The 12,280-nt window shown below is 48.8% G+C and overlaps 5 non-coding genes and 2 pseudogenes across 5 annotated transcripts; all 7 read right to left on the reverse strand.

Annotated features, from left to right (window-relative positions):
* Positions 1–352: 352 nt before the first annotated feature.
* On the reverse strand, positions 353–543 carry LOC142677419 (U2 spliceosomal RNA). The gene has a single exon (XR_012852441.1). It is a non-coding gene; the product is annotated as a U2 spliceosomal RNA (small nuclear RNA).
* Positions 544–1,664: 1,121 nt separating this feature from the next.
* Positions 1,665–1,855, reverse strand: LOC142677338 (U2 spliceosomal RNA). The gene has a single exon (XR_012852367.1). It is a non-coding gene; the product is annotated as a U2 spliceosomal RNA (small nuclear RNA).
* Positions 1,856–2,144: 289 nt separating this feature from the next.
* On the reverse strand, positions 2,145–2,240 carry LOC142677612 (U2 spliceosomal RNA; annotated as a pseudogene).
* Positions 2,241–3,383: 1,143 nt separating this feature from the next.
* Positions 3,384–3,574, reverse strand: LOC142677439 (U2 spliceosomal RNA). The gene has a single exon (XR_012852458.1). It is a non-coding gene; the product is annotated as a U2 spliceosomal RNA (small nuclear RNA).
* A 1,126-nt stretch (positions 3,575–4,700) lies between these two features.
* LOC142677350 (U2 spliceosomal RNA) lies at positions 4,701–4,891 on the reverse strand. Its single transcript, XR_012852378.1, has one exon. It is a non-coding gene; the product is annotated as a U2 spliceosomal RNA (small nuclear RNA).
* Positions 4,892–6,023: 1,132 nt separating this feature from the next.
* Positions 6,024–6,214, reverse strand: LOC142677362 (U2 spliceosomal RNA). Its single transcript, XR_012852389.1, has one exon. It is a non-coding gene; the product is annotated as a U2 spliceosomal RNA (small nuclear RNA).
* Positions 6,215–7,341: 1,127 nt separating this feature from the next.
* Positions 7,342–7,518, reverse strand: LOC142677560 (U2 spliceosomal RNA; annotated as a pseudogene).
* Positions 7,519–12,280: the final 4,762 nt, after the last annotated feature.

Below are 12,280 nucleotides of genomic sequence, written 5' to 3' on the forward strand. Positions count from 1 at the left end.
CCTACTCCACTCCACTATTTGACTATGGTGCTGCATCAATCAGTGGCTGGCTCAGGTGCAGCTCTTTAACCTACCTAGGAGGGAGGGCGGAGAGAAGACAAGGAAGGTGAATGAGCTGTTCCAATGTGAAATGCCGGAAACACAGAAACACAGACGACACAAAACAAGAGGTGTCAATGTATTAATTAATTGCATTTAATAAATTAGCTCATTATCACACAAGACTGTACAAATGCATTGTCCAACAGGTGTTGAAATAATGGGATTAAAAGGGGAGATCCCATCCGAAAGACAAAAACAATGGCAAACACAAAAAGCACTTTTGGAATCTGATTTTAGTAAACACATAAGGAAAGGGTGCACCGGTCCTGGAAATACTGCAATACCAGGTCAATGCGTGGAGTGGACAGAGCAAGCTCTATTTCCATCTCCCTGTTCTAAAAATCCATTTAATATATGGTCCCCAGATAGAGGACGTATCAGATATTAAACTGATAAGAACAGATACTACACTTGATCTTAGCCAAAAGGCCGAGAAGCGATAACCCGAACGTGCCGCGCGTTTTGCTTCTTTTGCTTGCACCACAATGCAGTGCTGAAAGAGGAGGAATCGACATAAAAACGCCTTCCTGGCAACGCCCAAATGCCCTCCTGCCGTGCAAACACTGGCAGCAGCAGCAGCAGCAGCAGTAAGTGCATGCCCACTGCCACCCCTTCTCCTTTCACACCTTGTATCAGCTTTAATCCAGTCCAGTGCTGCCTGCTGAGCAGCACTGACCAACACTGCCTGGGCCCAGGCTTTTATCTCTGAGGCCCCATTATGATGTCAGAAAGCTGGCTCTGGCTCCTGAGGTCTCCACTATGACACGTGCAAAGTTCCGTCTGAACTTTATATAAGACGGTGCGGCTCAGTCAGTCACTCAGTGTTGCCTGAGAGGGCAACACTGCAACAGCCGGCCCCCAGGCTGTCTTTTTTTTGCACAGCTAGTTGCCTCCAGGAGGCCACAAGAGGGAGACAAGGGACTGCAAAATGGAAAATAGGCATCCACCAACTTTACAGACAACTTGTTCTCCTTGCTCCTACAACCTCCATCCTTGCACAGTTTGTTATTCTTCCAGGTAACATAGTAACAAATCCAAATTGCTGCTCTCTTTGTAGGCAAGCAAGGGTTTGTTGCAACTGCAATTCTTACTTCTTCTTGAAATGTAGGGACCACAGTACATTCCATCACATCCATCTAGTGTACACAGGTAGGTCCATTGTGACGGGCGGGCGGGCGGGCTGGCTGCTTTAATGGCTGTTTGCTGTTCCCCTACTCCACTCCACTATTTGACTATGGTGCTGCATCAATCAGTGGCTGGCTCAGGTGCAGCTCTTTAACCTACCTAGGAGGGAGGGCGGAGAGAAGACAAGGAAGGTGAATGAGCTGTTCCAATGTGAAATGCCGGAAACACAGAAACACAGACGACACAAAACAAGAGGTGGCAATGTATTAATTAATTGCATTTAATAAATTAGCTCATTATCACACATGACTGTACAAATGCATTGTCCAACAGGTGTTGAAATAATGGGATTAAAAGGGGAGATCCCATCCGAAAGACAAAAACAATGGCAAACACAAAAAGCACTTTTGGAATCTGATTTTAGTAAACACATAAGGAAAGGGTGCACCGGTCCTGGAAATACTGCAATACCAGGTCAATGCGTGGAGTGGACAGAGCAAGCTCTATTTCCATCTCCCTGTTCTAAAAATCCATTTAATATATGGTCCCCAGATAGGGGACGTATCAGATATTAAACTGATAAGAACAGATACTACACTTGATCTTAGCCAAAAGGCCGAGAAGCGATAACCCGAACGTGCCGCGCGTTTTGCTTCTTTTGCTTGCACCACAATGCAGTGCTGAAAGAGGAGGAATCGACATAAAAACGCCTTCCTGGCAACGCCCAAATGCCCTCCTGCCGTGCAAACACTGGCAGCAGCAGCAGCAGCAGCAGCAGCAGCAGCAGTAAGTGCATGCCCACTGCCACCCCTTCTCCTTTCACACCTTGTATCAGCTTTAATCCAGTCCAGTGCTGCCTGCTGAGCAGCACTGACCAACACTGCCTGGGCCCAGGCTTTTATCTCTGAGGCCCCATTATGATGTCAGAAAGCTGGCTCTGGCTCCTGAGGTAGATATTAAACTGATAAGAACAGATACTACACTTGATCTTAGCCAAAAGGCCGAGAAGCGATAACCCGAACGTGCCGCGCGTTTTGCTTCTTTTGCTTGCACCACAATGCAGTGCTGAAAGAGGAGGAATCGACATAAAAACGCCTTCCTGGCAACGCCCAAATGCCCTCCTGCCGTGCAAACACTGGCAGCAGCAGCAGCAGCAGCAGCAGCAGCAGCAGCAGCAGTAAGTGCATGCCCACTGCCACCCCTTCTCCTTTCACACCTTGTATCAGCTTTAATCCAGTCCAGTGCTGCCTGCTGAGCAGCACTGACCAACACTGCCTGGGCCCAGGCTTTTATCTCTGAGGCCCCATTATGATGTCAGAAAGCTGGCTCTGGCTCCTGAGGTCTCCACTATGACACGTGCAAAGTTCCGTCTGAACTTTATATAAGACGGTGCGGCTCAGTCAGTCACTCCGTGTTGCCTGAGAGGGCAACACTGCAACAGCCGGCCCCCAGGCTGTCTTTTTTTTGCACAGCTAGTTGCCTCCAGGAGGCCACAAGAGGGAGACAAGGGACTGCAAAATGGAAAATAGGCATCCACCAACTTTACAGACAACTTGTTCTCCTTGCTCCTACAACCTCCATCCTTGCACAGTTTGTTATTCTTCCAGGTAACATAGTAACAAATCCAAATTGCTGCTCTCTTTGTAGGCAAGCAAGGGTTTGTTGCAACTGCAATTCTTACTTCTTCTTGAAATGTAGGGACCACAGTACATTCCATCACATCCATCTAGTGTACACAGGTAGGTCCATTGTGACGGGCGGGCGGGCGGGCGGGCTGGCTGCTTTAATGGCTGTTTGCTGTTCCCCTACTCCACTCCACTATTTGACTATGGTGCTGAATCAATCAGTGGCTGGCTCAGGTGCAGCTCTTTAACCTACCTAGGAGGGAGGGCGGAGAGAAGACAAGGAAGGTGAATGAGCTGTTCCAATGTGAAATGCCGGAAACACAGAAACACAGACGACACAAAACAAGAGGTGGCAATGTATTAATTAATTGCATTTAATAAATTAGCTCATTATCACACATGACTGTACAAATGCATTGTCCAACAGGTGTTGAAATAATGGGATTAAAAGGGGAGATCCCATCCGAAAGACAAAAACAATGGCAAACACAAAAAGCACTTTTGGAATCTGATTTTAGTAAACACATAAGGAAAGGGTGCACCGGTCCTGGAAATACTGCAATACCAGGTCAATGTGTGGAGTGGACAGAGCAAGCTCTATTTCCATCTCCCTGTTCTAAAAATCCATTTAATATATGGTCCCCAGATAGGGGACGTATCAGATATTAAACTGATAAGAACAGATACTACACTTGATCTTAGCCAAAAGGCCGAGAAGCGATAACCCGAACGTGCCGCGCGTTTTGCTTCTTTTGCTTGCACCACAATGCAGTGCTGAAAGAGGAGGAATCGACATAAAAACGCCTTCCTGGCAACGCCCAAATGCCCTCCTGCCGTGCAAACACTGGCAGCAGCAGCAGCAGCAGTAAGTGCATGCCCACTGCCACCCCTTCTCCTTTCACACCTTGTATCAGCTTTAATCCAGTCCAGTGCTGCCTGCTGAGCAGCACTGACCAACACTGCCTGGGCCCAGGCTTTTATCTCTGAGGCCCCATTATGATGTCAGAAAGCTGGCTCTGGCTCCTGAGGTCTCCACTATGACACGTGCAAAGTTCCGTCTGAACTTTATATAAGACGGTGCGGCTCAGTCAGTCACTCAGTGTTGCCTGAGAGGGCAACACTGCAACAGCCGGCCCCCAGGCTGTCTTTTTTTTGCACTGCTAGTTGCCTCCAGGAGGCCACAAGAGGGAGACAAGGGACTGCAAAATGGAAAATAGGCATCCACCAACTTTACAGACAACTTGTTCTCCTTGCTCCTACAACCTCCATCCTTGCACAGTTTGTTATTCTTCCAGGTAACATAGTAACAAATCCAAATTGCTGCTCTCTTTGTAGGCAAGCAAGGGTTTGTTGCAACTGCAATTCTTACTTCTTCTTGAAATGTAGGGACCACAGTACATTCCATCACATCCATCTAGTGTACACAGGTAGGTCCATTGTGACGGGCGGGCGGGCGGGCGGGCGGGCTGGCTGCTTTAATGGCTGTTTGCTGTTCCCCTACTCCACTCCACTATTTGACTATGGTGCTGCATCAATCAGTGGCTGGCTCAGGTGCAGCTCTTTAACCTACCTAGGAGGGAGGGCGGAGAGAAGACAAGGAAGGTGAATGAGCTGTTCCAATGTGAAATGCCGGAAACACAGAAACACAGACGACACAAAACAAGAGGTGGCAATGTATTAATTAATTGCACTTAATAAATTAGCTCATTATCACACATGACTGTACAAATAAATTGTCCAACAGGTGTTGAAATAATGGGATTAAAAGGGGAGATCCCATCCGAAAGACAAAAACAATGGCAAACACAAAAAGCACTTTTGGAATCTGATTTTAGTAAACACATAAGGAAAGGGTGCACCGGTCCTGGAAATACTGCAATACCAGGTCAATGCGTGGAGTGGACAGAGCAAGCTCTATTTCCATCTCCCTGTTCTAAAAATCCATTTAATATATGGTCCCCAGATAGGGGACGTATCAGATATTAAACTGATAAGAACAGATACTACACTTGATCTTAGCCAAAAGGCCGAGAAGCGATAACCCGAACGTGCCGCGCGTTTTGCTTCTTTTGCTTGCACCACAATGCAGTGCTGAAAGAGGAGGAATCGACATAAAAACGCCTTCCTGGCAACGCCCAAATGCCCTCCTGCCGTGCAAACACTGGCAGCAGCAGCAGCAGCAGCAGCAGTAAGTGCATGCCCACTGCCACCCCTTCTCCTTTCACACCTTGTATCAGCTTTAATCCAGTCCAGTGCTGCCTGCTGAGCAGCACTGACCAACACTGCCTGGGCCCAGGCTTTTATCTCTGAGGCCCCATTATGATGTCAGAAAGCTGGCTCTGGCTCCTGAGGTCTCCACTATGACACGTGCAAAGTTCCGTCTGAACTTTATATAAGACGGTGCGGCTCAGTCAGTCACTCAGTGTTGCCTGAGAGGGCAACACTGCAACAGCCGGCCCCCAGGCTGTCTTTTTTTTGCACAGCTAGTTGCCTCCAGGAGGCCACAAGAGGGAGACAAGGGACTGCAAAATGGAAAATAGGCATCCACCAACTTTACAGACAACTTGTTCTCCTTGCTCCTACAACCTCCATCCTTGCACAGTTTGTTATTCTTCCAGGTAACATAGTAACAAATCCAAATTGCTGCTCTCTTTGTAGGCAAGCAAGGGTTTGTTGCAACTGCAATTCTTACTTCTTCTTGAAATGTAGGGACCACAGTACATTCCATCACATCCATCTAGTGTACACAGGTAGGTCCATTGTGACGGGCGGGCGGGCGGGCGGGCGGGCTGGCTGCTTTAATGGCTGTTTGCTGTTCCCCTACTCCACTCCACTATTTGACTATGGTGCTGCATCAATCAGTGGCTGGCTCAGGTGCAGCTCTTTAACCTACCTAGGAGGGAGGGCGGAGAGAAGACAAGGAAGGTGAATGAGCTGTTCCAATGTGAAATGCCGGAAACACAGAAACACAGACGACACAAAACAAGAGGTGGCAATGTATTAATTAATTGCATTTAATAAATTAGCTCATTATCACACATGACTGTACAAATGCATTGTCCAACAGGTGTTGAAATAATGGGATTAAAAGGGGAGATCCCATCCGAAAGACAAAAACAATGGCAAACACAAAAAGCACTTTTGGAATCTGATTTTAGTAAACACATAAGGAAAGGGTGCACCGGTCCTGGAAATACTGCAATACCAGGTCAATGCGTGGAGTGGACAGAGCAAGCTCTATTTCCATCTCCCTGTTCTAAAAATCCATTTAATATATGGTCCCCAGATAGGGGACGTATCAGATATTAAACTGATAAGAACAGATACTACACTTGATCTTAGCCAAAAGGCCGAGAAGCGATAACCCGAACGGGCCGCGCGTTTTGCTTCTTTTGCTTGCACCACAATGCAGTGCTGAAAGAGGAGGAATCGACATAAAAACGCCTTCCTGGCAACGCCCAAATGCCCTCCTGCCGTGCAAACACTGGCAGCAGCAGCAGCAGCAGCAGCAGCAGTAAGTGCATGCCCACTGCCACCCCTTCTCCTTTCACACCTTGTATCAGCTTTAATCCAGTCCAGTGCTGCCTGCTGAGCAGCACTGACCAACACTGCCTGGGCCCAGGCTTTTATCTCTGAGGCCCCATTATGATGTCAGAAAGCTGGCTCTGGCTCCTGAGGTCTCCACTATGACACGTGCAAAGTTCCGTCTGAACTTTATATAAGACGGTGCGGCTCAGTCAGTCACTCAGTGTTGCCTGAGAGGGCAACACTGCAACAGCCGGCCCCCAGGCTGTCTTTTTTTTGCACAGCTAGTTGCCTCCAGGAGGCCACAAGAGGGAGACAAGGGACTGCAAAATGGAAAATAGGCATCCACCAACTTTACAGACAACTTGTTCTCCTTGCTCCTACAACCTCCATCCTTGCACAGTTTGTTATTCTTCCAGGTAACATAGTAACAAATCCAAATTGCTGCTCTCTTTGTAGGCAAGCAAGGGTTTGTTGCAACTGCAATTCTTACTTCTTCTTGAAATGTAGGGACCACAGTACATTCCATCACATCCATCTAGTGTACACAGGTAGGTCCATTGTGACGGGCGGGCGGGCGGGCTGGCTGCTTTAATGGCTGTTTGCTGTTCCCCTACTCCACTCCACTATTTGACTATGGTGCTGCATCAATCAGTGGCTGGCTCAGGTGCAGCTCTTTAACCTACCTAGGAGGGAGGGCGGAGAGAAGACAAGGAAGGTGAATGAGCTGTTCCAATGTGAAATGCCGGAAACACAGAAACACAGACGACACAAAACAAGAGGTGGCAATGTATTAATTAATTGCATTTAATAAATTAGCTCATTATCACACATGACTGTACAAATGCATTGTCCAACAGGTGTTGAAATAATGGGATTAAAAGGGGAGATCCCATCCGAAAGACAAAAACAATGGCAAACACAAAAAGCACTTTTGGAATCTGATTTTAGTAAACACATAAGGAAAGGGTGCACCGGTCCTGGAAATACTGCAATACCAGGTCAATGCGTGGAGTGGACAGAGCAAGCTCTATTTCCATCTCCCTGTTCTAAAAATCCATTTAATATATGGTCCCCAGATAGGGGACGTATCAGATATTAAACTGATAAGAACAGATACTACACGGGGGGGCGGAGCTAGCCGCTGACTGGAATGGCGGTGTAGTGCACTTTCTCCCGCTTCAGCAATAGCATTACAACGGCTCACAGCGGCATAAGACCTGCTACGGAAGTTTTACTTACCGGAACAGATTCCTGATACAGCCGACATCGATGTGGAATATGACCAGGAGACGACAGGTCAAAGCGGAACCCAAAAAACTCCCGGATTACTTCTCTGCGACGAGCCGGTCACAAGATGGCGCCGACTCACTGTCTGTGCCGGACGCGCGGCAACATCACAAGCATCTATCGGCTGCACCAGGTCAGTCTGCAGAGGGGGAAACACAGGGCAGGATGGAAGAAGTGTCAGGCCCCGGTAAACGAGGAGCGACGGGATCGGGCCCATCCTCGCCCAACAGTAAAGGCCCTGCTTTTAAAAAAGCGCTCTTCCCTCACAGCTTGCCATCACAAGATACTCTCCTCACGGCTTCTGATATGTCTGGATTGTCTGAGATTTCAGATGATGCTCCCCTGACCACTGCAGTCATGAAGGGGTTAATGCATACATTGCAGACTTCCATTTCTGGAGTGCTGGATCGGATACTGGCACAAATTCACACGACGGTGGATGACCTAGGATACCGCACAGATCATCTAGAACGCAGCATGGGAGACCATGCCAAGGCTCACAATGATCTTATCGACGCACATGCTGAGTTTAAGGATGAGGTGAGATGGCTAAAAGACAAGCTCATGGATCAAGAAGATAGGTCGAGGAGAAATAATCTAAAAATCAGAGGGATCCCTGAAGAAATCTCACCCTCTGAATTACCCAATTTTCTGCAGACCATGTTTAAAGCCTTGGTTCCAATGTTTGCTCCACTGGATATAACTTTGGACAGATCACACAGAATTCCTAAATCTAGGGCTGCTCCGGAAAACGTTCCTAGAGATGTTCTCTCGAGGGTACACTTTTACCAAGCCAAAGATCGTATCCTTCAGGAGTCCAGAAAGTTGGGGAAACTCCCATCCCCATATGCTCATATTTCAATATACCCGGATCTGTCAGCTTCCACCTTGATGCTAAGAAAGCAGTTTCACCCGATCACTTTGGCTCTTAGGGAGCAGAATCTGAGATATAAGTGGGGTTTCCCGGTCAAGTTAGTGGTTTCTAGGAATGGTTCCACACATGTGATTCATACTCCTTCTGATGGGATTGATTTGCTACGCAAGTGGAACATTCCCGTCCAGGCTTTGGGAACGGGGTCAGCTAACAAGCCACCGAGACGTCTTCATCCGGAATGGGAATTGGCACAGGGACACTCTGCCACCTGATTTTTCTGCTGGTAGTATGGTCATGCAATAATGCTATTTGTTGTGGTTACCTTTATTCTCTCTCCCCCACGGAGGTCTGTACGGCGCAGTGTAGGCGCCATGTTTTTCTGTTTTGCACTGTTCTTATGTTAATATTTCTGTATTTAGTAATGTGGTACTGTACATTTCATGGTCCGCAAGATCCTATATCTTTGTTTCGAATTCATGATTCTTACCCAGTCAGACATAATAAGTTCTTTTATGCTGCCTCATGCCGATTAATATATCCTCTTTAAATGTAAAGGGGCTCAACAGCCCTTTTAAAAGGAGACAGATGTGGAAGGAAGCCTTGTCTCTTCGCAATGATGTTTTCTTTGCTCAGGAGACCCACTTCTCCTCCCTTCATCCACCGAAATGTACGCATTTTAGATTTCCCCATATATTTCAACCATCTCATTCCAGTAAAACCAAAGGTGTTTTGATTGCGATAAAGGACTCGGTTGCCTTTCAAATGCATCAGGTCATGTTAGATCCACAAGGTAGATTTGTGATACTCATATGCGACATAAACAATATTACCTTTACGTCAGTGGCGGACACAGACTGCAAAAGGCCCCTGTGCAGATAATGTGCCAGGGCCCCCCCGCCCCCCCCCCCAATACCGACAAAGTTACCTAAACATATATATGCATATAAAAATAAACCTTACTAATAAAAATTATGAAGGAAGATTTATATTGTACATTTTATTACCAGTTTAGAACACAAGTAACACATTTTTTTCCGGGTTAAATTCTTATCTAAACTAAGTCCCTAAATGTGGGCAAAGAAAATGAAAAACCTATACTCACCTCCTCCGGCGCCTCCGTTCCCCCTCCGCAGCCCCTATCCCTTTCTGTGTTTACAAAGCTGCTGTGGTGACGCGCGGTCGATGGCACATGACCGCTGCAGCCAATCAATGCCCTCAACAGCGATTTGCTGTGGAACTACTGTCCTCAGCAGCACACCAATGAGGAGTTATTGGCAGCAGCGGTCACGTGCCATCGGCAGCGCGTCACCAGTGCAGCCTTGTACACTTGTAACACAGACCGAGACAGGAGGATGGGGGCTGCGGCGGGTGAACGGAGGCGAGGGAGGAGGTGAGTATAGTTTTTTTATTTTCTTTGCCCACATTTAGAGACTTAGGTTAAATTGAATCATTGAATATAACACAAAGCACTCATGCAACTGAGATGCAATAATTTAGATGATCTTATCATGCTTAGCTTACTGCACTGTTACCTATCAAGCAGGACTGAATCTCAAGATATCTACAGAGGGGGCTGTATGGCGTTATCTACAGGGGGGACTGTATGGCGCTATCAACAGAGGGGGCTGTATGGCGTTATCTACAGGGGGGACTGTATGGCGCTATCTACAGGGGGGACTGTATGGCGCTATCTACAGGGGGGACTGTATGGCGCTATCTACAGGGGGGACTGTATGGCGCTATCTACAGGGGGGACTGTATGGCGCTATCTACAGGGGGGACTGTATGGCGCTATCTACAGAGGGGGCTGTATGGCGTTATCTACAGGGGGGCTGTATGGCGTTATCTACAGGGGGCTGTATGGTGTTATCTACAGGGGGGACTTTATGGCGTTATCTACAGTGGGGTCTGTATGGCGTTATCTACAGGGGTTCTGTATGGCGTTCCCTACAGGGGGGGTCTGTAGGGAAAGTCATACAGCCCCCCCCTGTAGGGAACGCCATACAGACCCCCCTTTAGGGAACGCCATACAGACCCCCCTGTAGGGAACGCTATACAGCCCCCCCTGTAGGGAACGCTATACAGCCCCCCCTGTAGGGAACGCCTTACAGCCCCCCCCTGTAGGGAACGCTATACAGCCCCCCCCCTGTAGGGAACGCCATACACCCCCAATCACTCAAAAAAATGCGACCTACAGTGTGAAAAGACAAAAGACATGTATCCCCTATCCACAGGATAGGGGATACATGTGTGATCGCTGGCATTGATAGGGAGAGCGGGGGACCGAAAGTCCCCCGAAGTTCTCCATCACTCACCTCTGACTTCCGGTGTCTGCGCAGCTCAAGTGTGACCGGCGCTCCATTCATTTCTACGGAGCTGCCGACACAGACCCCGGAAGTCCGAGGTTTGTGATGGAGAACTTCAGGGGACTTTCGGTCCCCCGTTCTCCCTATCAATGCCAGCGATCACACACGTATCCCCTATCCTGTGGATAGGGGATACATGTCTTATGTTTAATGGCAGAGCGGGGAGATACTCCCTGCTCTGCCGTAGTGTTCCGTGGCATCGCGCTGTAGCAGCCATAGCGGCAGCTAGCGGAGATTCCGGCCAAGGTGGGGGCCCGTGCCGGCAGGTGACGCGGGCCCCCTCATGCCGCGGCCCCGTAGCAGCCGCTACGGCTGCTATAGCAGTAGTTACGCCCCTGTGTTAGGGGGAGTTCACACTGAGGTTTTTTTCGCGAAAAACGTCAGAAAGTGCCTCCCATTGAAATCCATGAAATTTTTCCTGCGAGCAGTAAAAACCGCATGCGGGAAAAAGAAGCGCAATGCCCTTTCTTCGGGCGTTTCTGTCTCTGACTTCCCATTGACAACAATGGCAGGCAGAAAATGCGTTTTTTGCTGCGTTTCCCTGCCCACGGCCCGATGGCCGAAAAACGCCACAAAAAAACGCAATGAAAAACGCGGGAAGTGTTCTACCGGCAGGTCAAAATATGCCTCAAAATTCCGGAAGGAATTATGAGGCAGATTTTTCTACATAAAAACTTCTCCCTTCTGACATGAACTTTTTAACTTCATCTACCTGTCCTCTGCAGTCTGCACGTCCTCCACTCGTCCTGTGTCTGTCCTCCGCTCATCCTATGAGTTCTCCGGCAGCCCTGACTGTACTGTCCAGCCGCCCGAAGTCTTACGTCGCACCGCCCCCTGTCCTCTCCCCTGCCTGAGCGCTCCTCCTACCACCAGCATCGCCGTCCTGTCCTATTCATCTGTGCCAGATTGGCAGTGCAGTGTAGCGGCTATCACCGGGCCCGGGCACCCGCCCCCTCCCTCCCGATTGGTAGTGCAGTGTGGCGGCTATCACCGGGCCCCCGCCCCCTCCCTCCCCTCATGCCTAGTGTTGTGATGCTACTAGGCATGAGGGGGCCCGTGCCGCCAGGCCTGGTACATAAAATGTAATGTGCCTGTCAGGGCGACACGGGCCCCCCCATGCCGCGGGCCCCGTAGCAGCTGCTACGGCTGCTACTGTGGTAGTTACGCCACTGAACGGGCCCCCTTCCCACGCGGGGCCCTTGTGCAGCTGCACCGGCTGCACATGCGGTATGTCCGCCCCTGCTTTACGTTTGTTAACATCTATCTCCCTAATTCACATCAGCTTAAGGCCTTTCATAAGATCCTCCGAAAGGTAAATAAGGTGAAGAAGGGGTTGTTGATTATAGGAGGGGATTTTAATGAAGTCATGCATC

This window comes from Rhinoderma darwinii, assembly GCF_050947455.1.
Source record: "Rhinoderma darwinii isolate aRhiDar2 chromosome 2 unlocalized genomic scaffold, aRhiDar2.hap1 SUPER_2_unloc_31, whole genome shotgun sequence".
In the NCBI taxonomy this organism is placed as follows: domain Eukaryota; kingdom Metazoa; phylum Chordata; class Amphibia; order Anura; family Rhinodermatidae; genus Rhinoderma; species Rhinoderma darwinii.